The 27,398-nt window shown below is 57.4% G+C and overlaps 1 protein-coding gene across 8 annotated transcripts in view; it reads left to right on the plus strand.

Moving 5' to 3' along the window:
* The first annotated feature begins 7,090 nt into the window (after positions 1–7,090).
* Positions 7,091–27,398, plus strand: part of KIAA0513 (KIAA0513 ortholog) — a 63,781-nt gene continuing 43,473 nt past the window's right edge. For 3 of the 8 annotated variants that reach the window (XM_089319196.1, XM_051847340.3, XM_089319194.1), the window contains exons 1-2: positions 7,108–7,253; positions 16,810–16,912. The gene's annotated coding sequence lies outside the window, so the exon portion shown is untranslated. Of the gene's footprint in view, positions 7,254–9,972; positions 10,389–16,809; positions 16,913–26,977; positions 27,075–27,398 lie in introns of those variants that run through there. The other 5 variants (XM_051847341.3, XM_070061859.2, XM_051847342.3 and 2 more) reach the window with 4 other exon arrangements.

Below are 27,398 nucleotides of genomic sequence, written 5' to 3' on the forward strand. Positions count from 1 at the left end.
GCCGGTCTTAGCCAGGAACCCGCCTCGGGGGCCAGGGGGTCTTTCCAAGTCGTGGTCTGACGAGAAGGGTTGGGGGCTACGGGCTGCCGCGAGGGCCAAGCGGCGCCGTCCGCCAGCGCCGCCGCGCGTGCTCCCGGGCGCCTCGCGGGACACCCCCGAAACTAGTCGGAGGGGCGGCTCTGGGACCCCAAAGCTGGGTCCACTCGCCCGACTCAGCGAGCCAGGGACGCGGGCAAGGTGGAGGAAGCAGGTGTTCACCGCAAAGCGCGGAGCCGGGAGCGGGCGGCCTCGCTGGGTCCCGGGCTCCGCGGGTTGGGGGAGCGGGCAGCAGGTGCGCGCCAGGCCCCGGCTGATGCGTGGAGGACTGCTGCTGGCACCCTGGGGCTGTGTGCCGGGCAGGTTAACTTGCTATCTTTTTACTATTATTTTTCTTAATTTATTTGAAAAGCTATTATAGAAAGAGATCTATTCACTGGCTCACTCCCCCAAACGGCCGTAGAAGCCCGGGACTGGGGGAGGGCAAAGCCAGGAGCTTCATGGGGGAGGCGGATTTACCACGTAGGTGCAGGGACCTGAGCACGTGGGCTGCTTTCCCAGGCACATAAGCAGGGAGCTGGATCAGAAGTGGGGCGGCCGGGACTCAAACTGGCGCCCTATATGGGATGCAGGCACTGCAGGCAGCGGCTTAAGCTACCACGCCAGTGCCCCGGGCCCTGGTGGCTACTTCTTGCTGGGGCCTGGGGTTGCAGCTTGTGTCTGGGGACCCTGCGGGGCCGGCTGCACCACCCCCTGCCCCATGCAGGACTCCCTGGACCCCCTGGGGCCCCTGGAGCCGTAGGAGGATCCCTTAAGGTTTTTGAAGATATTTTATTTCTTTGGGTTCATATTATTGACAGAAATAAGCAAGGTCTGTTGTTACAGTTTGATGGATCTGAAAGGCGGAGTCGCAGAGAGAGAGTCTTCGTCTGCTGGTGCACTCCCCAGGTGGCCACAGTGGCTGACGCCGCGAGCCCGGAACTCCATCCGGGTCTCCCACGTGGGTGCAGGGGCCCAAGCGCTCTGGCTGTGACCTGCTGCCCTCCCCTGCACATTAGCAGGGAGCCGGATCGGAAGTGGAGCAGCCGGGGCTTGAACCAGCCCTCCTACAGGATCCCAGCGCCACAGGAGGTCGCTTAACCTGCTGTGCTACAACATTGGCCCTTCAGCCTCTACCTTTTATCTTTTTAAAAAAATGTATTTGTGTATTTATCTGGAAGGTAGAGTGATAAAGAGAAAGATTGTCAACCCACTGGTTCCTTCCCCAAGTGGCCGCAACAGCAAGGTCTGGGCCAGGCCAAAGCCAGGAACAGGAACTCTGTGCAGGCCTCCCACATGGGTGGCAGGGCCCAAGCACTTGGACCGTCCTCCACTGGTTTCCCAGGTGCATTAGCAGGGAGCTGGATCAGAAGTGCAGCAGCCGGGACTCGAACCAGCGCCCATATGGGATGCCGCACTGCAGACAGAGGCTTAACCCGCTGCACCACACTGCTGGCCCCATAGACTTGCTCTCTGAGGCTTCTCTGTGCCAAGCCTGTGGTCTAGCACGCAGGGCTTTGCTTCTCCCTGACTTCAGGGAAGGCTGGGAGCAGAAAGTCCAAGCGTGGGTGCCTTGTCAGAGATGGAGAACGCCCGTCTCCAGGGTGAGTCTTGTGTGTCCCTCAGGGGGCGCTGGGTCCCAGGAGCTGGTTCCCAGCTGAGCAGCATCCCAGGAGACTCCCTGTGAGCGTGAGTGGACGCTGCCTTCACATTCACGGAAGGGTGCTTTGCTTCGTCCAGAGAGGGCTGGGTGCACAGTCGAAGTACGAGGCGATACCGCTACCGGCAACGACGGCGGGCTGGTGGTTCCCCGTGCTGGCAAGGAAGACCAAATTGGTGCAGTTAGAATTCAGCCAGCTCGTTGCAAAGCGTGATGGCAGTACAGTAAACGTAAGCGCCATCTTCGGCCAGCAGCTCTGCCCTGGGGAATCGGTCCCGCAGGCAGACTCACCGTGAGCACCGAGCTGTTTGCACCTGGCAGTGACCGGCAGCGGGTTTGCCGGGGCCAGAGCCGGGCGTCGGCCCAGTCAGCGCCCTGGAGAGAGAGTTATGCCTAAGCACGCGGCACGGTGCTCTGCACTCGGAAAAGGGAGGAGGCAGACTTTTATGAGTCAGTCGGATTGGTCCTGGGTGTAAGTCCATTATAAAACTGCCTTTGTGGAGAAGGGATGAGTTGAGGGATTAAATACATTTATGGGTACATGGACTATCCCTGGAAAAACACAGAATTGGGTCTATATTGATTTTTTTCACCATAGGGATGTGTTAATTTTTTTAATAAAAACATTTATTTTATTTATTTGAAAGGCAGAGTTGCAGAGAGAGGGAAAAACAGATCTTCCACCTGCTGGTTCACTCCCCAAATGGCCACCATGGCCAGGGCTGGGCCAGGCTGAACCAAGAACCAGGAGCTTCATCTGGGTCCCCCATGTGGTGCAGTGGCCCAAGCACGTGGGCTTTCCTCCACTGCTTTCCCAGGCTCTTTAACGGGAGCTGGATTAGAAGTGGAGTAGCTGGGACTTGAACTGGCACCCATACGGGATGCTGGCATCACAGGCTGTGGCTTAACCTGCTGCACCACGATGCGGGCGCCGGATGTGTTCATTTTAAAAACAAAAATTGTGACTTAAAATAAGTCAACAGAACACTTGGCGAAACACTAAAACAGGTATTTCAAAGGAGAGAATATCCAAATATGAGAAAGCGCTCATTTTCATTAGTCATCAGGGAAACAAACTTAAACCCACACCGACAGAAGGGGTATGAAAAACACCAGGTGTTGGCAGGCGTGGGAAGCCTCCAGAACTCCCTTGCATGGCGGTGGGTGTGCCTGTTCATCTGCCACGCACGACTGACCAGCGACCTGCTACAACTGAACGTACGGGGCGCGTGTGAGGGTCAGTGGGTTAAGCTGCTGCTCGCCGCGTCCACGTCTCACGTTGGAGGGTTCATCTGAGTTCTGGCTACTCTGCTTCCAGTCCAGCTCCTGCCAATGTATGTGCGACGGCAGAGGATGATGGCCCAAGGACCTGGGCCTGACCACCCACGTGAGACCCAGATGGGATTCCTCGTTGCTGGCTTCAGCCTGCCGCAGCCCTGGCTGTGGGCTTTGGGAAGTGAGCGATGGGTGGGAGATCTCTCTCACTCTCCCTTCAGGTAAGTAAACAAAGCTTTAAAACAAAGACTGGATGGCCCAGGTCCTTGGGCCCCTGCACCCGTGTGGGAGACCAGGAAGAAGCTCCTGGCTTCGGATGGGCGCAGCTCCGGCCGTTGCGGCCAATTGGGGAGTGAACCATCAGATGGAAGACCTCTCCCTCTCTCTCTCTCTTTCTAACTCTGACTTTCAAATAAATAAATCTTAAAAAAAAAAAAAAAACCAAAGACTGAACTTAGGTTCACCGGAAGTCTTGCGCTACGTGTCCATGTAGTACTATCCACAGTAGCCCAAACTTGGACTGACCTGCAGCGTCCATCAGGGGGACAAATGGATTCACAAACTGTGGTGCATGTGTACAGTGAAGCACCGTGCAGCCATGGGAATGAGAGTCTTGATGGCGCTCTACAGGGATCAGCCTGCTGAGCACGAACAGCATGACTCAATTAAAGCGCTGGGACAGGCGTGTAGCCTAGTGGGTAAGGTGCCGTCATCCCAGAGTGGACTCCCTGGGTCAGCACCCGGTTCTTTTTTTTTTTTTTTTTTTTTTTTTTTTGACAGGCAGAGTGGACAGTGAGAGAGACAGAGAGAAAGGTCTTCCTTTGCCGTTGGTTCACCCTCCAATGGCCGCCGCAGCCGGCGCACTGCGGCTGATGCACTGTGCTGATCCGAAGGCAGGAGCCAGGTGCTTCTCCTGGTCTCCCATGGGGTGCAGGGCCCAAGCACTTGGGCCATCCTCCACTGCACTCCCTGGCCACAGCAGAGAGCTGGTCTGGAAGAGGGCAACTGGGACAGAATCCGGCACCCCGACCGGGACTAGAACCCGGTGTGCCAGCGCCGCAAGGTGGAGGATTAGCCTAGTGAGCCGCGGCGCCGGCCTAGCACCCGGTTCTTGACTCCAGCTTCCTGCTCACGCACACCCTGGCAGGCAGCAGTGGTGGCCCGAAGAGGGGTCCCTGCCACTCGCATGGAGGACCTGGATCGGGTCTCCAGCTCCCAGCTTCAGCCTGGCCCAGCCCAAGCTGTGCTGGGCATTCGGAACCAGGAGATGAGAGTTCTCTGTCGCTCTGCCTCTCAACAATCAGTTTTTAAAGTTTAAGTAAAAATGAAGACAGGCGAAAGTGGTCTTTGGCACAGGAAGACGGCAGGGCGGTGGCCCCTGGGGCTTGTCCCTCTCCAGCCTCAGGAGCTCTGCATTCCTTGGCTCAAGGCCACAGCAGAGAGCTGGGCTGGAAGAGGAGCAGCCGGGTCCTGAACCGGCGCCCACATGGGATGCTGGTGCTTCAGGCCAGGGCGTCAACCCGCTGCTCCGCAGTGCCTGCCCAGCCCGCTTTATCTTGGGTCGCGGCCTTCGGGGCTCCTCCGGGGTTCCAAGTGCTGACTCAGCTGTCCTACCAACGCACTGCTTCTGTCACCTTCTCTTCTATAGTATCTTGAGATGTCCTGGCGCGTGTTTTGTGCCGACGTCTGTTACTTTCCTCTCTCTGCCCAGAATCTATCTGCCTTCTCCTGGCAAAAGCACCCCACTTTCCCGGGGTGGGGCACCCTTCCTTGTCCTCCATTCAGACAGTACAGGCCAGTCTGACCCCCACTCCCGTCCAGCCCGGTGACTGCAACAGCAGTGTTTGGCCTCAAACGTTGGTCTGTTCAAACCAGGCCCTGGAAGTTTGGCTACTGAGAGACGATCCCTTCTCCCTGGCACTGCAGAGAGAGACAGCACAAGCCTGGAGCGGCTGGAGGCCACGCCGCGCAGATCCGCAGTGAAGCCGACACCAGGGAGGAGGAGCCGACCCTGAGGAGGCGAGACCAGACTCTGAGGACATTTGTGCCCAGGTTCCCCCAGCCCTACCCAGGACTTCTTTTTTTTTTTTTTTTTTTTTTTTGGACAGGCAGAGTTAGACAGTGAGAGAGAGAGAGAGAGAGTTATAGACAGTGAGAGAGAGACAGAAGAGACAGAGAGAAGGGTTTCCTTCTGTTGGTTCACTCCCCCAAATGGCCACTATGGCCAGCGCACTGTGTCGATCCGAAGCCAGGAGCCAGGTGCTTCTCCTGGTCTCCCATGCGGGTGCAGGGCCCAAGGACCTGGGCCATCCTCCACTGCCCTCCCGGGCCATAGCAGAGAGCTGGACTGGAAGAGGAGCAACTGGGACAGAATCCAGCGCCCCAACCGGGACTAGAACCTGGGGTGCCGACGCTGCAGGTAGAGAATTAGCCTAGTGAGCCGTGGTGCCGGCTAACCAAGTTTTCTTCATTGGGCTCCCCCCCCCCTTTTTTTTTTAATATTTATGTATTATTTATTTATTTGCAAGGCAGTGTTAGAGAGAAGTAGAGACAGAGAGAGAGGTTTTCTATCCGCTGGTTGACTCCCCAAATGGCTACAACGACCAGGGCTAGGCGAGGCCAAAGCCAGGAGCCAGGAGCTTCTTCCAGGCCTCCCACATGAGTGCAGGGGCCCAAGCACTTGGGCCATCCTCTGCTGCTTTCCCAGGCCACAGCAGAGAGCTGGATCAGAAGTGGCACAGCTGGGACTTGAACCGGTGCCCATATGGGATGCCAGCGCTGCAGGCCAGGGCTTTAACCTGCTGTGCCACAGCGCCAGCCCCTCACTGCGCTCTTAAATTTTTCCCGGTCAGCCCAGGGTTCGGTGGGTCATCGTGCTTGGGGCAGAGCACTGGGCTCGCTCATCAGTCCTACGTCAGAACTCCCAGTCCTGCCTAACGCCGGGACTTCTGCCCTGTTCCAGGAACCCCTGCAGTTCCCTTTTATTTAACAAACGGCTCATTTCTACCTTTTTACAACTTGGCTGAGAGGCAGAGGTAGACACACACAGCTGTCTTTTTCCTTGGTCCATTCCCCAGTTGCCCACAATGGCGGGGGCCAGGGCTGAAGCCCGGAGCTGCGGGCTCCGTCCAGGGCTCCCACGGGGGAGGCAGGAACCCAGGGTCTGCCCTGGGCAGGGAGCCGCCGTCGCCATAAACCCCGGCACTGCACGGGTGCAGGCACCTTAACGGCGGCTCCGCTGCTGAGCGCCACGCCACCCGGCCCCATCTTTAGCTACAGGGTCTGCAAGCCCACAGCGCAGCGCTCAGCGGAGCCTGCAGCCGGCGCTGCAATCCGAGGCGGCGGTGCCCGCGCTGGGGAACCAGACGTTCGCCGGGCGCTGGAGCAAGCTTGACACAACCCAGAATGGTTGGGGAGGGCTGTCGGTTTCTGGTTCTACACTTTCTTCTTCTAGAACGAAGAAAGCTTCCGTCACAGCCATTTCTGGTTTTTCTTAACTGAAGGTTTGTGGAAGGAACTGCACGGCTTGAATGTATTTATCGTGCTGAAAGAAAACCCTAGAACTTTGGCCGTTTAATGAATTCGGCAGCGGGGCGGGGTTGTGGCGCCGCGGGTGAGGCGCCAGCGCGGACACCCTCATCCCTGGCGCAGGTGCGGGTTCGGGTCCCGGAGGCTCCACTTCCGATCCAGCGCCCCGCCGACGCGCCCGGGAAAGCAGCGGAAGACGGCCCAAGGGCTCGGGGCCTGGCACCGTGCGGGAGCGCAGACGCAGCTCCGGGCTGCAGCCTGGCCAGCCGCCCGCTCGGCGCCGCGGCCTCACGCTGACGGCGGGACACCGCCCAGGACCAGGAAGCAACCCGGATCCGACCAAGCCTCCGGGGTCCGCTGCCTCTTCCCCGCCCGCAGAGCCAGCAAGGAACCCAGCCATCCGCGCAGAAAGGCCGGCTTCGCCGCGCTCTCCCCGGGCGGGGGCGACCCCTGCGCCTTCCCACCCGGCCGGCCTCTCGCCGCGCAGGCGCCGCCCTGTCACGTGACGCCGCCGGGCCGCCCTCTCCGCGGGAGGCCGGGGCCGGCCGACGCCTGCGCAGGCGGGGGCGGGGGCGGGGCGTCCCGCTGACTGACGGCTCGCGCCGCGGCGCCGCGGAAGGACCCGTCTGCTCGCGAGCGGCGCAGTCCCCGCAGCCGCCGAGCCCCGGGGCGCCCGCTCCCTGCCCGTCCGCCCGCCGGCCGGCAGCCCGCCGCGGTGAGAGGGGTCCCGGGCGGCCCAGGGGAGGTAGACTCGGGACGCACGGCGGGGACGCGGGGCAAGGTCCTCGGGCGGCGCGGGGGGCTGCAGGGGTGACAGATGGGAGCGCCGCGAGGTGACAGACGGGGTTCTCCGTGGGGTGCCGGCTGTGGGTTCTCTGGGGGTGGCAGACGGGGTTCCACGGGGTGACAGCGGTCTCTGTGGGGTGACAGGTTCTCCCTGGGGTGACAGTGGTCTCTGTGGGGTGACAGCGGTCTCTGTGGGGTGACAGGTTCTCCCTGGGGGTGACAGCGGTCTCTGTGGGGTGACAGATGGTGTTCCATGGGGTGACAGTGGTCTCTGTGGGGTGACGGGTTCTCCATGGGGTGACAGTGGTCTCTGTGGGGTGACAGGTTCTCCCTGGGGGTGACAGCGTTCTCTGGGGGTGACAGATGGTGTTCCATGGGGTGACAGTGGTCTCTGGCATGACAGGTTTTCCATGGGGTGACAGCGTTCTCTGGGGGTGACAGACGGGGTTCCTGGGAGTGACAGAGTTCTCTGTGGGGTGACAGATGGGATTCTCTGTCGGGTGACAGTGGTCTCTGTGGGCTGACAGGTTCTCCCTGGGGGTGACAGGTTCTCCATGGGGGGACAGGGTTCTCTGTGGAGTAGAAGATGGAGTTCCATGGGGGTGACAGACAGGGTTCCCTGGGGGTGACAGACTGGGTTCTCCATGGGGGTGACAGCATTCTCCGTGGGGTGACAGCTGTGGGTTCTCCGTGGGGTGACAGGGTTCTCCATGGTGGTGACAAATGGGGTTCCTGGGAGTGACAGAGTTCTCTGTGGGGTGACAGATGGGATTCTCTGTCGGGTGACAGATGTGGGTTCCATGGGGGTGACAGTGTTCTATGTTAAGTGACAGCTGTGGGTTCTCCATGGGGGTGACAGATGGGGTTCCATGGGGTGACAGTGGTCTCTGTGGGGTGACAGGTTCTCCATGGGGTGACAGAGGGGGTTTCCTGGGGGTGACAGCTGTGGATTCTCTGTGGGTGACAGATGGGGCTCCCTGAGGGTGACAGGATTCTCCGTGGAGTGACAGATGGGGTTCCCTGGGAGTGACAGGGTTCTCCATGGGGTGACAGGGTTCTGTGTTAAGTGACAGCTGTGGATTCTCCGTGGGGTGGCATATGGGGTGACAGGGTTCTCTGTGGGGTGACAGATGAGGTTCCCTGGGGGTGACAGCTGTGGGTTCTCTGTGCAGTGATAGACAAGGTTCTCCCTGGGGGTGACAGTGGTCTCCGTGGGGTGACAGCTGTGGGTTCTCCGTGGGGTGGCAGATGGGGTTCCATGGGGTGACAGGGTTCTCTGTGGGGTGATGGATATGGGTTCTCTGTGGGTGACAATTGGGGTTCCATGGGGGTGACAGGATTCTCCATGGAGTGACAGATGGGGTTCCATGGGGTGACAGTGTTCTCTGTGGGGTGACAGGTTCTCCATGGGGGTGACTGGTCTCTGTAGGGTGACAGGGTTCTCCATGGGGTGACAGATGGGGTTCCATGGGGTGACAGTGTTCTCTGTGGGGTGACAGGTTCTCCGTGGGGGTGACTGGTCTCTGTAGGGTGACAGGGTTCTCCATGGGGGTGACAGGGTTCTCTGTGGGTGACAGACGGGGTTCCATGGGGTGACAGTGTTCTCTGTGGGGTGACAAGGTTCTCCATGGGGGTGACTGGTCTCTGTGGGGTGACAGGGTTCTCCATGGGGTGACAGACGGGGTTCCATGGGGTGACAGTGTTCTCTGTGGGGTGACAGTGTTCTCTGTGGGGTGACAGGTTCTCCATGGGGGTGACTGGTCTCTGTAGGGTGACAGGGTTCTCCATGGAGTGACAGATGGGGTTCCATGGGGTGACAGTGTTCTCTGTGGGGTGACAGTGTTCTCTGTGGGGTGACAGGTTCTCCATGGGGGTGACTGGTCTCTGTAGGGTGACAGGGTTCTCCATGGAGTGACAGATGGGGTTCCATGGGGTGACAGTGTTCTCTGTGGGGTGACAGGTTCTCCGTGGGGGTGACTGGTCTCTGTAGGGTGACAGGGTTCTCCATGGAGTGACAGATGGGGTTCCATGGGGTGACAGTGTTCTCTGTGGGGTGACAGGTTCTCCGTGGGGGTGACTGGTCTCTGTGGGGTGACTGGTCTCTGTATGGTGACAGGGTTCTCCATGGGGGTGACAGGGTTCTCTGTGGGTGACAGATGGGGTTCCATGGGGTGACAGTGTTCTCTGTGGGGTGACAAGGTTCTCCATGGGGGTGACTGGTCTCTGTGGGGTGACAGGGTTCTCCATGGGGTGACAGACGGGGTTCCATGGGGTGACAGTGTTCTCTGTGGGGTGACAGGTTCTCCATGGGGTGACAGCTTGTCAAGGGGTGAGGGCATAGGGAAGGGGCACGGGGGTCCCCAGCACAGGGGCTGGCGTCCGGCGGAGGTGTCCGCGGGCCGATGTGGCCATGGGTGGCTTTCCCGTCTCCTGGCAGGGCGTGCTGGGAGGGGTGTCGGGTCCTGGCTGTGTTGCCGTGGAGTTGGCTGCCTGGCTGCTGCGGGGCTGGCGCGGTGGAGGTGAGGGCGGGGACTCGGCCGTCAGCCCCGCCTGTCCTCCGCGGGCTCCCTGCTGCTCGCGATGGGCACAGAGGAAGTCCGCAGAGGGGACGGCAAGGGACATGCGGTTTGGGAAGCTCAGGTCAGGACAGCTAGTTCCGGCTGGATTGAGCCAGTTTCCAGGATCTTTGAAAGTCTGCCTGGAGCCCGTGCTCGTCCCCGCTCGTACTGGGACCGCACTCCTCCCGGGGGAGGCAGGTTGCGGATTTGGGGAGAGGGGCCCAGGAGGAAGACCTGGCAGGGGCGCTGGCCCACTCCCCTTCCTGCCTCGGTAGGTGCCAGCTCGCGGGATGAGCAGGACCTCGGCTCGGAGCTGGCACAGGGGAGCAGCCTGACACGGCGGCTGTCCCCGCGGGGAGGCAGCCTGACAGCCGCCAGGGCCGCTGCCGGGGCCGGAGCATAGCTAATTTCTCACCTGACTGGAGGCGACCCCTTCCCTAAACACCAAAGCAGGGCAGCCAAGACGCTCAACGTTGGTTGTGTGGAGAGCGGAGGGCAAAGCGCGGGTGAGTTGTCTGAGGAGGGGCGCGTGGCTTCCCGTCTGCGTGTCTCTCTTGGGGAGCGTCCGCCCGCATCGCGGGGTCTCCCTCTGGCTGTTGCCTGTGCAGTTTCCACTTTGCTCAGAAATAGGGCTGCTGTGCCTTTGAAGCACAGGCGGTAGGCTGCTGAGGTCTGTTCACAGTGGAAAAGCACACTCGAGGTTTTCCACGGGGGGGTGAACCGGCTCAGGACTCGCACAGGGACCCCCGGGCGAGGGGCAGCTTCCCCCAGCTCGGTGTTTCGCGTGGATGGTGTGCGGCAGGCAGTGTGAGGACTGGTTTCTTCGAGGACGTCAGGACGGGCGTGTGAGGCGCTCCAGTGATGTGAGTAAGTCACAGGCCGTCCGTCGTTGGCTGCAGAATTCCAGAAAGCGGGGAAAGCCGCAGCTGCTCCGTGTGGCTCGCTATGCCAGCAGCTTCGCTTGTCAGGGACATCACGGCGTGGCGACCCCCGGGGGCGGTGAGGGGCTGGTTTTTGGAAAATCTCTACGGAAGGCTCATGTGGGGGACGCCGCTCTCTCTTTCCCTCTCCCCCTTTCTTCCTTTCTCTCTCTCCTGCCTCATCTCTCAAAACAAAAATAATCAGGTTAAAAGCAACATCAAAAGCAGCCTGGAGATACTAAAAATAACAGGGGGGGGGGCTGGTGTTGCGGTGGAGAAGCTCATGTCGGCTCGTGTCAGCTCGGCGGGCGGCAGAGGCTCCAGGGCTGCGGCTCCCACCACCCTCGGGGAAGCCCGGGGGAGCTCCTGGCTCCTGGCTCCTGGCTCCTGGCTCCAGCCTGGCCCAGTCCTGGCTCTGTCAGCCATTTGGGGAGTGAACCAGTGGATGAAAGACATCCCACCCCCCCGTCTTTCACTCTGCCTTCCAAACAAACAAATCATGTATCATCGAAAAAGCAAAGGCATGAAAAGCCAACCAGGCACAGGAGCCACACACAGGGGAGTAAGAGTCCTCTTCCCAGTAAGGACCCCTCCGATTCGTGTGACAGAGTTCCTCCACACACACTCTCTTAATTCACCTTCACCACGAACGTGGGCGCGGTATAGGGTGCCACTCCCACGTCACAGAGGGGGCGGTTGAGGCCGAGTGCTTTGCCCGGGACCGCCCAGCTGTGAGGGCGAAGGATTCCACTCAGCTGCCTGGCGGTGGGGGCGAGCCCATCCCTGCTCGCGGAGCGCCATGTGCGAGGGGCCGGGGTGGGCCGTGTGTCCTGCGGAGGGTCCTGAGGCTCCGCCGGCAGTGTCCTCCTCCCCACGGACTGCAGCCCAAGCTCCAGGTAGCCTGTGTCGACTCAGATTTGTCTGCGGAACCCGGGAGGAAGTGTGGTTGCGCGGTGCCTCTGGTCCGGGCGCTTGGTGTTTGCACACAGCCTCGCTTGCTCAGCCGTGTGGTGCAACAGTGCGAGGCCGTGCTGCGGAACCTGCTCTCTTAGTTTTCCGTGTCCTCCACCCCGGAGAGAAGTGTTGTGAAACCTGAGAGGTGACCCAGGAAGGCTGTTTATTTTAATCAGTATTTCATGGTGACATTGTTTGGGTTATGATGACACTTTTTTTTTTGCAACAGGGCACAGCTGTTCTCGTTAGGGAAGAACAAGCTTTAGTCCTGTTTTCTAGATCTGGGCATCACCGAAAGGATTTAGGACGAGGTTGCCTGATACATGTACGTTTTGGCAGGTCCATGGTACAAAGGCAGTCTTGGCACATAATGAGAGAAGTGTGGATCTGGAATCAAAAAGGTGATGGGGGGCGGCGCTGTGATGTAGCAGCCAAAGCTGCTGCCTGCAGTGCTGGCATCCCGTATGGGCGCCGGTTCAAGTCCCGGCTGCTCCACTTCCGATCCAGCTCTCTGCTGTGGCCTGGGAAAGCAGTGGAAGGTGGCCCAAGTCCTTGGGCCCCTGCACCCACCTGGGAGACCTGGAGGAAGCTCCTGGCTCCTGGCTTTGGATCTGCACGGTTCTGGCCATTGCAGCCATCTGGGGAGTGAACCAGCAGATGGAAGATCTCTCTCCGCCTCTACCTCTCTGTTACTCTGTCTTTCAAATAAATAAATAAATAAATCTTCTTTTTTTTAAAAGAATTCACTTAAAAATAAAAAAGGTGATCGTTCCAGTCTGCTCCCTGCATAGCATGTTGTGTTCTTTTCCAGATGTCACATTCAAGGAGGGGGTAGAAAAAATCCAGCGTGTGCATTGGAAGCTGCGCCAGTGTGAGTGACTGTAGACTCTCAGAGCCAGGATTCTAGGAGACTCAGGGCCGTCGTTGATGAAACGTGTCCCGAAGAGGCCCAAGGTCCCAGGATCCAAAGGACAACGATGACAGTTAGAAAGCCTTTAGTGTTAAGAACGTGGCTGAATACGGCGATGTTTTCAGAACCGTGGGTCAGGCTGTGTCTTTCCCCAGCAGCCTCTCGTCAGTCTTGGGGTCAGTTCAGACTTCTTACCTTGGCCTCTGGGCCTGCTGCGCTGGCCATGCGGGAGCTGACCGACCTCCCCTGTTCCTCTCGCTCCGTCAGTCTCTGTGCCTTGTGCTGCCTGGGTCGCCCTGCCTCAGTGCCTTTGCCCTGCCCACTCCTCTTGCTAGATTTTCCCATGGCCAGCTCCCCATCACACCCCGCGTGAGACCGTCCTTAACTTTGCTTTTCCTCTGATCCCCAGCCTACTTGCTCTGTGATATTATTGTTTTATTTGCTTTACAGCAATATCAGAAATGATCTTGTTTATTTGAGAATAGTTTTTAAAAAATCTTTATTTGAAAGGCAGAGTGACAGAGAGGGAAGGAGAGAGAGAGAAAGAGATCTTCCATCTGCTGGTTCACTCCCCAGATGTCTAGGGCAGAGCTAGGCCAACACCAGGAGCCAGGAACTCCGTCTGGGTCTCCCATGTGGCTGGCAAGGGCCCGGGTGCTTAGCACATCCCCTGCTGCCTCCCCAGGCACACTAGCAGGAAGCTGGATTGGAAGTGGAGGACCTGGCACACAAGCCAGCACTCTGACACGGTACATGGGCGCTGAAAGTGGCGGCGTAACCCACTGCGCCACAGCGCTGGCCCCGAGAGGGCTTCTTGCCGTCTCTTCCCCTTTGCCACTCCGTCAGCAGTGGCCAGAGAAGAGCCTGGCGTACAGCGATGCTCAGTCATCAGTCTCTGAGTGCAGGATCTTAAGGCAGCCAGGTCTCGGTAGACGCTCAGCTGTGGTTTTGTTTTGTCTTAGCCAAACAGAAGCTGACTTGCTGCCCTCTGGGCCAGAGAATCCAAGCCTTAGATAGGAAAATGGGTCACCTCCAGCTTCCGTTACTAGGGCTGCTGTACCGGGGTGTCGTGAAGCGCCAGGGAGGTTTCCTCCCTCAGATCTGCAGAGCCCAAGTCCAAGCTCAAGGTGCGACAGGGTTGTTTGCTTCTGAGGATGCCAGAGAGACCCTGCGCCTCCCCGGCTGCCGGCGGTGCCGGCGGTGCTGCCGGTGCGCCCGTCCAGCCCTGCTTGCAGTCCTGCCTTCCTCCTGCCCTGCAGACCCCCTTCTGGCAGGCTGCACGTTCCTGCGTGCTAAGAGCCGATGGCGGTGCCCCTGCAGACGGGTTTTATGTCGGGAAGGAGAGTGAGGGGAGGCAGAGTGCGTTTATTGATGGCGTGGTTTCCAGAGCCGTGCTGGCGCGGTCGGTCTGACCAGGGAGGTGCGGGGGACGCACAGGGAAAGGCAGGGCCACAGTTCCAGCTCCCAGAGGTGTACGGTTCTTACTGTTACCACTTGTTGATGGCTTTGCTCTGCGCCAGGCCCAGCCGTGCTTGGTGGGGTTGCCCTTTCACCCCCATGGAAGCAGCGTGGGGAGACGTCTGTACCTTCCCTGTGCCGCAGGGGAGAAAACCGAGGCGTGGGGCGGCAGAGCGATTGCTCCCCTCACACAGCCTGGGGAGGGCAGAGCTGGCCTGCGGATCAGGGCCTGGTCCTCTCGGCTCTGCACACCGGGACAGGTACTCAGGAGGGTGCTGGTGTCCGGGCAGCTCCGCCTCTCACCTTCTGCTTCCTCCCGGCCTCCGTCTATAGTTTGTGTTCCACTCTCCAAGGCCAGGTGATCCCCGACCTGATCTATACACCGAGACACCCCCCGAGCCCCCAGCCCGTGTCCCGGCGGAGGGCGGCCTGTGCTCGGCACCTTGTGCTGCTGTGGTCTTCCTGGCGTCCTCTGTCTCTTCTCACGCGTTCTCCGTTCCCCGGACGGAGGCACCGGGGACCTGGAAGGTGCTGGCCTGCGTCCTGGCCTTCTGCCAGCTGGTTGCCGGTTCCACGGAGAACCCCTCCCGAGGCTTCCGTCTCCTGAGCTGTGCCCTGACCCAATCGCCCTCCTTCTGCTACTTGAACAGCCTTCGTCACTCTTTGTTCTGTGTTTCTTAAAAAGTTCTTTTAACAGCTTGTAAAGGTATTAGACACAAAGTAATGTTTATATATAATTTTACATATAAAACGCACCTGTTTCAAATGTTTAATTTAGTGATCTTTAGTAACTATGCTGAGCTGCTGTGACCATCAGCAGGATCTAATTTTAGAGTGTTTGTCTCACCCCGAAAACAGATTCTGTCCCCATTAGCGGCCGCTTTGTTCCCCTTCACCCACAGCCTCTGACAGCCACTCATCCGCCTTCTGTCTGTGGAGCTGCCGCTTCTGGACGTGTGATATAAATGGCGTCATGCAACATGTGATATAAATGGCATCATCAACATGTGGTCCTTTGTGACTTCGTTTTTAGTTCAGCCCTCTTGTCGCACGTGGCAGGACTTCGTTCCTTTTTATAGCGGGGGTTTTCAGTGATGCCTGAGAGTGCGGGGCCTCCGGCATGTCTGTCTCTCTCGCTGCACCTGCCCCTTGCCTTTGGCTGTGGGGGCGCGTGAGGGACAGCGCTGCTGAGTATCCCGGTGCGCCCAGCTACAGACCTTGTGTCAGTTACGCAAGCGTTTCCATGGACGTCCTCCGTCTGTGCCGGCACCCGGCCCAGGGCAGCAGCGCTCACGCGTCACACACACACACTTGGCGGCTCCCGTGGACAACGGCCTCTGCACGCGGAAAGTGAGGCAAGGCGGCCTGCGCGGAGGTCCACGCTGCACGTGAGCAAAGCCTGCTTCCGTTGGCCGGGGCTTTCCGGGCATTCTCCTGCCTGCAGAGTCGGAGAGGAACGGGCAGGGCTCAGGCACTCAGCTGGCGGCAAAGGCTGAGCGAGGTGGTGAACTGGAGAAGGGGCGAGAGAGGGGCCGTTGGCTGGCCCTCCCGACTCCCTGCAGCGCGGGTGGTGCAGGCCGCATCGTGGTGACAGCTTTCCTGAGCAGGTGCTCTCCGAGGCAGCGTCCTGGCCTCCGAGTCCCAGCCAAGCGTGACTCACAGCGATGACTCACCGTGGCAAGGATGACCGAGGAGCCAGGGGAAAATGAGAATGTAGAAACAGTGAGAACAAAAGTGCCAAATGGAAAATGCCAGACGGAAGGAGCTTACAGGGCCGCTGTCAGGCTGACGCCCTTGAGTGTGGAGTGAATCTAGGGAGCGGGGTTTCAGACCTGGACCCAGGAAAGGGTTAACACCAGGTGTCAAGGGTGACGTGAGAGGGGGCTGGCGTGGGGGCACGGTGGTTAAGCTGTCACTGTCAGTGCCACCACATCCCATATCAGAGCGCTGGCCGAGTCCCGGCTGCTCCGCTTCTGATGCAGCTCCCTGCTAATGTGACTGGGAAGGCAGCAGAAGATGGCCCAGTGCTTGGACTGCTGTCACCCACGTGGGAGACCCGGAGTGAGCTCCTGGCTCCTGGCTTCAGTCTGGCCCAGAGCCAGTTGCTACAGCCAGTCTTTCCCTCTCTGCCCTTCCCTCCCACGGTCTCTCCCTCTCTCTGTGATGTTCCGCCTTTCAAATAATCAATCTTTTTTCTTAGAAAAAAGAATGAAATGAAAATTAAATGAGATCAAAGCATTATTGAGTCTAACTGCCTCCCAAGTGTTTACAAATGTGGTTGGTGGGGGAAGAGGAGGACAGGAAGCGACAGAAAACGAGTTAGCAAAGTAAAACTAGTCCAGAACCACCCAGAACCCTAGAACCTGGCACTCTGCTGGACTTTGCTGTGGAGCGAGACCCCTCCTAGAATCCCAGGGCCCCACTGAGACAGCGAGAGGACCTGGTCTGTGGTTCTTACGCAGAAGGGAGATCTTCTCCCTAATCAAACATTTGCTTACCGACTGCCGGCGTGCCTTTGGCTAGAGATTTACTACATCCGTCCTGGGGGAGGTGGGGGGAGAGAAGGAACATGAAAAGAAACGGCTCGTTCGGAGTCCGGCTTCTCATTGTATGGCTGCGAAGCGTCCAGGCCGCTGCAGGGCCAGTGCGGTTTTCAGCCGTGCTCACACGCGCTTCTCTGTGCAGGTCAGCAGGGGAAAGCCGACTCCGGGGCCGAGCCTTTAGGGGACAGCAACGCTAGTGACGCGCACGCTTCCCGAATCAGTGTCGTCTCACAGACAGCCTTATCGTAAGTTCAGTGATTCTAGTGAATCTCTAAGATAATGTAATTTTGTTTGATTTGATAAGGCATACAACAGCTATCCCCTATTTTAATGTCAGTTTTCCAATAAAGTTTTGATTGTGGGCCAAAAACAAATGAGCAAACAAATCGAAGTTCTATGCTGTGGGCCAAAGCTGCACCTCTGGCTTCACCCTTGCTGTCCCAGGGACCCCTGCCTGCCAGGTGAGCTCGCAGCCACAGGAGGGGCCCACGCTGCTGGTGCCCCCACCCAGTGGCCTGCTTCTGTCCCTGCTGGTGTGCCGGTCAGTAGACCGTGCTGTGACCAGAGTGTAGCATCTCTCCAGGATCAAAGCCATACTGTGAGATTGCCTGAATTCAACCCCCAGGGTTCCCACTGCACTCCCTGGGCCCCAGGCCTCACAGCCTTCCAGCCCCCGCTCCTTCCTGCCCTGAGCTTCAGCCGCTGGGCCCTATCACACAGTGAGTGGGTCGGATTCGTGCCCAGCAGAGCACTGAATTCGCCACACCCATAGGCTGGGTCCTGGGAGCCGTTGGCCTCCAGATTGTAGGCTGAGTTTGCTTTCCTGCCTCCTCGGGCTGCAGGGCCGCTCTGCCTCCAGCCGCTTCTCTGGCCAGCACTGTGTTGAGAAATAAGGCAAGCCTGTGTGCACTTTAAAGTTTCTAACAAGTGAAGGAAATAGGCAGAGTTAATTTTGCTGATGGGTTTTATTTAACCCACTGTATCCTTAACCCACGTAATCATTATAAAAATTGTTGTCATTTTGCGTCCTCTTTTTGTAGGAAGTGTGAATTCCGGTGTGATCAGCACATCTCAGGTTGAACAGTCCATTTTCCGTGGGCTCAAAAGCCACATGTGGCCAGCAGCTACCTTACTGGACAGCACAGGGCTAATCCGTTGTCTGCTTTAACTTTGTTCGTAGCATTTGTGATGGGCTGTAATGGTCTCTGCCTTCACTCCCTTGCTCCCTAACTAGAATGTAAGCTCCCCGAGGGCCGGGCTTCTGTCTGGCACGGTCCCCTGGAACCACGCCTGGCACTCCGTGGCACACTGTGGGTGCTTGATGACATTTACTGAATGACTGAAGGAGCGTTTGGCCAAGCTGCTCCCGGAGTGCCAGAGGAGCCGGTGCCGTTGGAACCTGCTTTAACCAGAGCAGTTGAAGGCACGGGTTCCTGTTTGTTCTCATTCCTGTCTCACCAAACGCCCCTTTGCGATTGCTGTCTACTGGGTTTGGTTCTCTGAGTGGCAGTGACACGCAAGAGAGGAGTGTCCACCGGGAGACAATTCCAAAGCTTGAGAGTCTTTGGAGATGTTGTTGCTTGGAGTTAGTGTAGATCAGGACTCCGTTCTTATTTTATTTATTTTTATTTTAAAAATATTTATTTATTAGTCAGAGTTACAGAAAAGGAGAGCCAGAGGCAGAGAGAGAGAGAGAGGGAAAGAGAGAGAGAGACAGGGAGAAGGAAAGAGAGAGAGAGAGACAGGGAGAAGGAAAGAGAGAGAGACAGGGAGAGGGAGGGGGAGGGAGGGGGGAGAGAGAGAGAGAGAGAGGTATCTTCCATCCGCTGGTTCATTCCCCAAATGGTCACAATGGCCAGGGCTAGGCCAGGCTGAAGCCAGGATCCAGGAGCTTCTTCTGGGTCTTCTTGTGGGTGCAGGGACCCAAGTACTTGGGCCATCTTCTGCAGCTTTCCCAGGCGCATTAGCAGGAGCTGGATTAGAAGTAGAGCAGCCGGGACTTGAACCGATGCCTATTTGGGATGCCAGCATTGTAGGCAATGGCTTAACCTATGTCACAGTGCGGGCCCCAGGAATCCTTTGTTAAAACATTATTTCTTTTGGTTTCATTTGACGGGTGGAGAGACCGAGACTGGCAGAGGTCTTCCACCCACTGGTTCACTCCCCACTGCACACAGTAGCCAAAGCTGGCAGGTCAAAGCCAGGAGCTGGGAACTCCCTCTGGGTCTTACTCGTGGGTGGCAGGGACCCAAGTACTTAGGCCGTCACCTGCTGCTTCCCGTGCCATTAGCAGGAAGCGGATCTGAAGTGGAGTAGCTGGGACTACAGCCAGGCCCTCCGGTACGGGATGTGGGCGTCCTACGTGGCAGCTTCACCCCTGTGCCAAGTGCTCTTCTCTGTAGCAGGAATCTTCAGCTGGGGACGTCTGTGGTCGGCACACCCAGGGGGTGCTCCCGGCATCTAGCGGGCTGAGGCCAGGGATGCCCCTGCGTGTCCCGCAGCACCCGGTGCAGAGAGTGATGGCCCCGATCTCAGCGGTGATGCTGTGCAGGAACCCCGCGGCCAGGCCGTGCGCCTGCATTGCCGCCACCTCAGAGCTGCGCTGGTAGCATCGGGGAGGTCATCCGTGTGTGGACACTTGGCGTCCCTGCAGGCCTCCTCGCATTGCCTTCCCCCCTTCAGGGTACGCCTGCCCCAACCTAGCATGTCCTCTCCTTAAAGGACAGTCCTGATGGGAGCTGCCTGCAGCTGACGCGTTTGAGATGACAGGAGTGGGCCCCACGTTTAGACCGCAAATTAGAATCCTGCAGAGAAGCCCAGGCCTTGAGGAGCGCGGTCGATACGCTCCAGGCAGCCCTGAAAGCTTCGCGGTCCCTCCGCAGCCAGCAGCCGCGGAAGCCTCTCTGCCCTCACGTCGCAGGAAGCATCTGCCCACCTCTTGGTAGCTGAGAACTCCCCCGCGGGCCAGGGCAGGGCCAGCGGGCAGGAGCGCGAGTGCTCTAGTTCTTGGTGTGCGTGGAGGCCCCCAGGTAAGAGTTTGGGTCCCATTTTACTATGCAGAGGAAAGACGATAGATTTCCATTTTAAGCTAAACAGTGTTTTTATTTTTATTTTTTATGTAGGCAGATGCAGGGAGTGAGAGTGAGCTCCCGACTGTGTTTCCCAAATCCCCACCACTTCTGGGGCTGGACCAGGCTGAGGCTGGGAGCCGGGAGCTCAGTCCAGGTCTGCCACGTGAGTGGCAGGAACACAGTTACTGCTCTGACACCACCACCTCTCACTCTGTGGGCATCTTGAACAGCCTCTTAACTGCTAGGCCACATGCCAGTCCCAAGGGGACATTTTGTGCCCCTCCAGCTAGGGCTGAGCACGTCTGAATTAGCTGTGTGGGGATGTCCAGCGCCTGAGACCTGCCGCTCTGTGTCAGCTGTCCTCGGTCCAAAATACCTTCCTTTGTCTGACGGGCAGGCTCAGGCTCCCGCCAGATTTGGCCCCAAAAATGCGATGTTTTAAAATCTCCCCAGGCAGAACTGAGGTCCTCTGCGTGTGCATCACCGCTCGCGTCTGTCTGTGGAATTCCAGTGCTTGCCACCTCGCTGCGGTCATGTCTGTGTCTCCGTTGAAATCGTGCTTGGGAACGGAGGGAGGGCCGTATCCTCTGCAGCCCAGGACACAGCACAGTGCTGGTGTGCTGTGGGGCTCGGTCGGTGGTTGTCAGGTGAGTCACCTGAACGCAGCAGATAGCACCCTTATCTGTCCCTGTGGGGAAGGGTCGCCCGGCTGGTGGAGTCCCAGGGCTGTGCTGAGCGCACAGGGCGAGCGCGGCCCGCATGCCCCTGGTTCTGGGTTTTGCCAGTCGGGGACATGGTGGGTGGGCACTGGGGTTTCCAGACGCAGCTCTGTGTGAACTGCTGTGTGACTTTGTGCCGTGACCCCGCTGTCTCCCGCCGGGGGGTCTGTGTCCCACGTGGTACCTGCACTCACGAGTCTGTGCCTCCCCCCGCCCCCGCCCCCACCGTGCTTCCCCCTCTGCATCCCTTTCTTATTCCGGCTGCCGACCCTCTGCCCGTTTTCGGAAGTCTCAGCTAACCCTTCCATCTTGGATTTTTTGGTCAAAGTCTAGAGTCAGTGGGTAACTGTTTTGGTCCCACTGCTGTGCAAGCGTCGTTTATTTATTCTCCTCTCATTATTGTGAAATCTTTTTATTTCTGTCTGTGGGCGCAGGGTAATTTCTAGCAACTTCTAGTAACCCAGCAGTTGCGGGGGAGGAGCGCGAAGCCCACCTCGTCTGCCAGTCTCTGCCGAGGTGGGAGCTGGGAAACTTTGAGTGCTTGGGGTGAAATATCAAGTTTCGGAGCCAAGTAATGCCCACGTCTTTTCCCAGAGACACTGGCATAGGGAGTGTTGGTTCACACCCGTCGCCTGCAGCTGTTTGAGGGTTCTGATCCACACTCCTTCATTAGCAAGCAGGGTGGGGCTCCTCGTCCAAACCCCAGTTCAGCAAGGCGGCAGTAGACTGCTTGGTTTGTCTGGACTGCTGTCCAGCTGTATGGCCTGGGACGACTTTTCCAAGCCTGAAATTTCTTCATCCGCAGGATGGAGATGATAATAGACTTAGATGTTACTGGAGAATTAAATCAGGTTATTAGTGTAAAGTGTTAGCTTAGTGCCAGGTGTGTAGTGAGCACACAATGAGCTTTAGTTGTAATTATTATTTAATTACTGAGAAGTGCTAAATGCTTGTAATACTTAGCGTTACAGCCACTCTCAGCCTGGCTTTCTCACACCATTGCCATAAGTCAGGCAGTGGCAGGATGCAGTGGGCTGCGGCTTTCACGGGGCGTGAGGGACCAGGGTCCGAGCAGCTCAGAGGTGGGAGCAGTGACTTTCGGAGATTTCTGGGAGTGCCATCCTTTTGTCAAATGCGAGTTTGCAAAGAGAAAAATTTTAGAGAAGTGTGCTTGTTTCAAACTTCTGTACTGGGTGGCATAAAAATCTTTAGAACGTGTGATGAAGACCTCTTATTTCACATCTCAGACCAGGTGCAGTGTCCCGGATGCTGTCACTAGGTCTGGCAGCGAGGCGTGTGCTCTCTGTACACACACAAGGTCGCTTCTTAAAGCTCCTGGGAAATGGGGTTAGAAATTATTTCTGTAACAAAATTTTTGAAATCCATGCTTATTTTTCATAATACACACTTTCCATGAAATTCCTGAGGATCCTTCCCGGTATCTCTTTGTTTCCCCGTCTGTCTCCATCCGTCTGTCTGTATCTGCTGTCTCCCCGTCTGTCTCTGTCCGTCTGTCTGTATCTGCTGTCTCCTCATCTGTCTCTGTCTGTCTGGCTGTATCTGCTGTCTCCCTATCTCTCTGTCCGTCTGTCTGTCTGTATCTGCTGTCTCCCCGTCTGTCTCCGTCCGTGTGTCTGTCTGTACCTGCTGTCTCCCCGTCTGTCTCCGTCTGTCTGTCTGTATCTGCTGTCTCCCCGTCTGTCTCCGCCCGTCTGTCCCCCTCCTCTGTCTCTTCCCCTTGCTCTTCAGCTCTGTCCCTTCCTCTCTGTTTCTCTGACACTGTCTCTGTGTGTCTCTGTCTCTCCCTCTCTTGCTCTCTCTCTCCCTCTCTCTTTCTGGCTCCCTCTTGGTCTTTCTCTCGTATTCTCTCCCCTACTCTTTCCTGTTGCTCTCCCTCTCTCTGTCTCACCAGTCACTGGAATGACCAGGAGGCAGAGTCTGGTCGGAAGCACACGCGAGGCGATGCCTTTCCCCACGTCGAGTTCCGGAGGATTCTGAGCCCATATGTTGTGTTTCCTCTCTCACGTGAAGGCTGCAGTGTGGGGATAGGAAGACACACGTTACTCAGCAGAGGAGGTGGCGGGGGGAACCGGGGTAAAACCACTCCAGGAAGAACACAGCAAGCAAGGCCCAGAGGCGTGGAGGCCTGGTGGTCAGGAGGCCCACCCAGGAGCAGGACCGCTCACCCCTTGGCTTTCCTGAGCCGGGGCATGCCACTGGGCCACGGTGCTGGGACGCTGGCTCTTGGCTGGGTGATCTACAGCGGTTTCTGTCAGGCTGTGGGGAAGCAGGTGGCGTGTGACCCCTTTGTTCTCCACAGGCAACTGGCCTGCAAAGGCCCGGCCTGGCTGTGCCGGGCTGGCTGGGCCACTCTCTCTGGTGGCTTGGCCCTGCCCTGTGCAGTGGGGGTGACATGTCATTGACCCAAACGCTTTGACGGGAGGGAGCTCTGCGCATCCCTGTTTCCTGGGAGCCTCGATGGTGGGAAAGAAGGGTGCCCTTCCCGTCCCCCTGCTTGTCACCTCAGGGAGTTCCCTGCGGTGCGGGCCCTGAACACTCTCCGGCGTGGCCGTTGGGTCGGAAGCGTTGGTTCCCCAGGGAGGGAGGATAAGCCTGTGCGTGTGTGGAAAGGCTGGGTGTCTGTCTCTTGGGCCATCCAGGGCTGGTCTCAGCGTTCAGCAGGTGACTCAGAAACCGGGCCCCTCCTCGTGCGCCCTCTGTCACGGTGTTGAGCGAGACCCCTGCCGTCCCAGCAGCTCTGGGCACAGAGCTTGTTTTGCCGCCAGGCACGCGTGCTCCTCATCCAACAAGAAGGCATCGCGTCCTCATCATGGTTGCAGCAACTGGGGCATTCCACGGCAAGAAAGACGAGGTGACGGCCGCTGGGGCTGCCACATCTGGCCAGCCTCCAAGCCGCTCAGGGTGTGTCACCGTGGCAGTGTGCTTGCTGTTCTTGGGGAAACAGTCATATCTGTCACCTAAGCAGAGGTGTGATGACTTTAAGAACGGAGTTCCTGGAATTAGGGTCCACCCAGCTCATCATCGGCCTCCACTCAGGTGACCGAGTCGTGCCCTGTACTCCTGGCCGTGCAGGCTGTGTGGTGGCCTCTGCCTCCTCGGTCAGCAGGCCCTCCGGGAGGCTGTGGGGCTCCTCTGACGCACCTGACTGCATCCACAAATCTGGCTGGGGCTCTCTGCGCTGCCTTAGTCCACGGCCACGCTCCCAGTGGGCGAGGCAGGTGGTGGCCATGGATCTCACACATCCTGAAGTGCCAGCCGCTCAGAAGGGGGTCAGGAAGGGCACGCCGGCAGGCAGTGGGTTGTCGGGTCTCAGCCCCCCGGAAACGAGCCGAGGTGTTGCCGTGACACCAGTGCCCTCTGCTTTGCTGCCCCCCCCCCCCCCCGTGGCCCTCCGGGAACCTGGCACGCGTCGTTCTGTGAGCTGGTCTCTCACGAGTCTCTCTCTCCACACGTCTTTCTGTGCTGTGCAGCTGCACCATTTACACCCGCTCATTTCCTCGGCAGTTTCCTGTCCTGCTGGCTTTAAAAAAACACTTGATTCAGGCTGCTCTGGCTGTGAGCGCTCCCTCCGTGAAGACGAAGGCTCTGGGATCCTCGTTCCCTCCTTTCCCGCGGGATGGGAGGTCAGCCTGGAGGGTCCTGCTCTGTTCACCCATGGGGTCCTTGGTTGTATCCCGTCCACCCTGTGCCCTTTCCCCGGAGCCGCCGCTGCTGAGTCCGTGAGAGCAGCCTGCCCGTCAGCAGGTGATGGCGGAGACCGAGTGACTGCTCTGTCACCTCTCCGCTCGGACAGGCTCAGGGCTGCTTGTCAGGGAGGGGTGGAGCCCAGAGTGCTTCAGAGACAGGTGGACCCAGTGTTCAGTCCCGGCTGCACGCAGGGCCAGGTGCTGGGTGGAGTCGGGGGCTTCCAGGGCTGCTCCTCCTAAGAAAGGGCCCACCGTGTTCGCAGACCCTACTGTGCGCTGGGCGCTCAGCTGCCTACAACCAGATTGACGTTTGCGGGGGTACATGTTAAACTGTGGATAGGTTCCGTAAGACACTATTTCCCTTACCCCAAAGCAGCCGTGGACATCGTTTGCAGCCCCTCCCTGGCCCGCTGTCGGGTGGAATTGCGCCACAGGCTGGTGTTCCGAGGTTCGTCCAGGCTGCGCTCTCAGAGGCGTCGCTGAGCGGTCGCTGGTAGTCCGGATCCCGGCTCAGCTGCCGGAGGACATGTGGCTTGTTCGCAGTTTCTGGTGATTGTGAAAGATTTGCTGTAAATCTTGTGTAGAGATGCTGTGTGGACTTGAGTTTTCGTTTCTCTTGGATGCAGACATACTGAGTTGTGTGGTGAGCATCATTGTTAAAATCTGCTGACATATCCCAGAATCCCACACTTGTGCCCCTCAAATGTGGGTTGCCCGTAGAGAGCTCCTTCCAGAGGCCCAGTGTGGAGGGGGGGAGGTCAAGGGGAGAAGCCCGACAGACGCGCCCGGGCAGGCTCTCAGTCGACATACCCCGTGAAGGTGACGTGCGGACGTGCGCCCTGGGTGTGTCTGATGGGGGTGACTGCCCCTCGCCACGCGCCGCTTCCCCGCCCCCACAGCTTTGTTGTGTTTTCGTTTTCATTCGGTTACGTATGTCTTCCAATTTTCCTCGAGACGTATTTGACCAGTGGATTATGGAGAAGTGTTTTGTTTAGTTTCTGGGCACTTAGAGATTTCCCTGTTATGTTTCTGCTACTGATTTCTCGTCCGATTCATCATGATCAGAGAACATACTTTGTATGATTTCTGTTGCTTTACGTTTGCTAAGGTTCGTTTACAGCCTGGGCTATGGTGTCCCTTGGTCAGTTCCGTGTGTACCTGAAGAGGTGTTTGCTGTGTGGAGGGTGGATGGTGTGTCCTGTAAGCTCAGTTAGACAGACTGATCGATGGTGTCTGTCAAATCCTCTGCTATTCTTGATGATGTTCTGCTTCCTGGTTCTCTCGATTACTAGGAAATGAGTTTTAAACTCTCCAACTATTTTTGGACTTGTCTCTTTTCCTGTGAGTTTTGTCAGTTTTTGCTCTGTGTGTTTTGAAACTTTTTTTTTAGGTCCATGCATATTTAGGATTGTTGTATCTTCTTAATGAATTGACACTTTGATCATTATGTAATGTTACCCACTTTTTAAAAAGACTTATTTATGTTGGCAGCATTGTGTCATAGTGAGTTAAGCCACCGCCTGCAATGCCAACATCCCATATGGACAACCGTTCTAGTCCCAGCTGCCCCCCTTCCAGTCCAGCTCCCTGCTGATGCACATGGGAAATCAGTGGAAGATGGACAGTCTTTGGAGCCCTGTATCCATGTGGAGGACCTGGCTGGAGCTTCTGGCTCCTGGCTTCAGCCTGACCCAGCCCCTTTATTGTGGTCATGTGGGGAGTAGAGCCGAGGGCGGGGATCTCGCTATCTTTCGGGATCTCCCTCTCTCTGTAACTCTGCCTTTCAAGTAAATAAAATACATCTTTGACAGAAAGCAATAGAATGTTATCATCCTTTAAAAAAGACATTTCTTTATTTGAAAGAGTTACAGAGAGAGAGGGAAAGACAGAGAGAGAAAGATCTTTCATCCACTGGTTTTAGATGGCCACAATGGCCAAGGGTGAGCCAGGCCGAAGTCAGGAGCCAAGAGCCTCGTCTGGGTCTCCCAGTGCCGGCATCCCACGTGAGCACCAGCTCGAGTTCTTGACACGCTGCTGCTGCCCCAGCTCCCTGATAATGCGCCAGCGGAAAGCAGCAGCAGATGGCCCACGTGCTTGGGCCCCTGCAGCCGTGTGGGAGACCTGGTGGGATTCCAGGATCCTGACTTCAGCTGGCCCAGTCCCGCCTGTTGCCTCCATGGGGGGAGTAAACCAGTGGACGTAAGATCTCTCTCCTCTCTCTCTCTCTCTCTCTCTCTCTCTCTCATTCTCTTTGTGTGTGTGTCCAACTCTGACTTTCAAATAAATAAATAAATCTTTTTAAAAAATTCTCTTGAAAATACCTTAATTTTGTCTTCACTCCTAGAGGTTGTTTTTGTGTTGTGCTTTGTTTTTGCCGGACGCTGAATTCCGGGCTGACAGTTCTTCTCTTTCAGTGCTTTAAAAAAGTCTCCCTTCCTTCCAGCTCCTGTGGGTTTTGCTGGGAACACCCTAGGCGTCAGAATCCTTCTTCCCTGATAAGTCAGGCATCGCTTTGCCCAGCTGTTCTCACGATTGTTCTTTGTCTTTAGTTTTCAGTAGTTCCATTGTGATGTGTGTAGGTCTGGATTCCTCTGGGGTTATCCTGTTCGGGGGTCATTGAACTTCATGAATCTGCGGGCTTCTGTCTCTGCCAGATTCCAGCCACGAGCACTTTAAGTGAATATATTTGTTTTCTTACTGCCCTCTCTCTATGTTTGGGATTCTGCGATACGTGTGTTCGGTGCTTTAGAGTCGGTCCACAGGCCCCGGGGGCTCTGTTCGTTTCTTTGCATCTTTTTTCCTTTGTTTTTCAGATCAGATCATTTCGCTGGTCTCTCTTCATGTTCACTGAGTCTCCGTAATCTGCATTCTCCTGGGGGCCTATCCAGTGTGATTTTAAATTCAGTTACTGTGAGTTCTGAAATTTCCATTTGATTCTCCTTTGCATCTTCTGTTTGCTTCTGAAGGCTTTTTATTTATTTTAAAGTTTTTAAAAAATTTACTTATTTAAGATTTAGAGAAAGAGACAGCAGACAGACAGATGGCCAAAGACAGCTGCCACCCATCCTCTCTTTCACCGACCCAACATTCGTAATGACAAGAACTGGGTTGGGGCAAAGCCAGGTCTCCGTGTGGCAGGCAGGACCCCGATAACTTGAGCCATCACCGTTGCCTCCGAGGGGGCGCGTTAGCAGGAAGCTACAGTCAGGAGCGCGAACAGGCGTCAGGCCCAGG

The sequence above is a fragment of the Oryctolagus cuniculus genome, chromosome 18 (genome assembly GCF_051225735.1).
Source record: "Oryctolagus cuniculus isolate XC-2025 breed Fujian yellow rabbit chromosome 18, ASM5122573v1, whole genome shotgun sequence".
Taxonomy (NCBI): Eukaryota; Metazoa; Chordata; class Mammalia; order Lagomorpha; family Leporidae; genus Oryctolagus; species Oryctolagus cuniculus.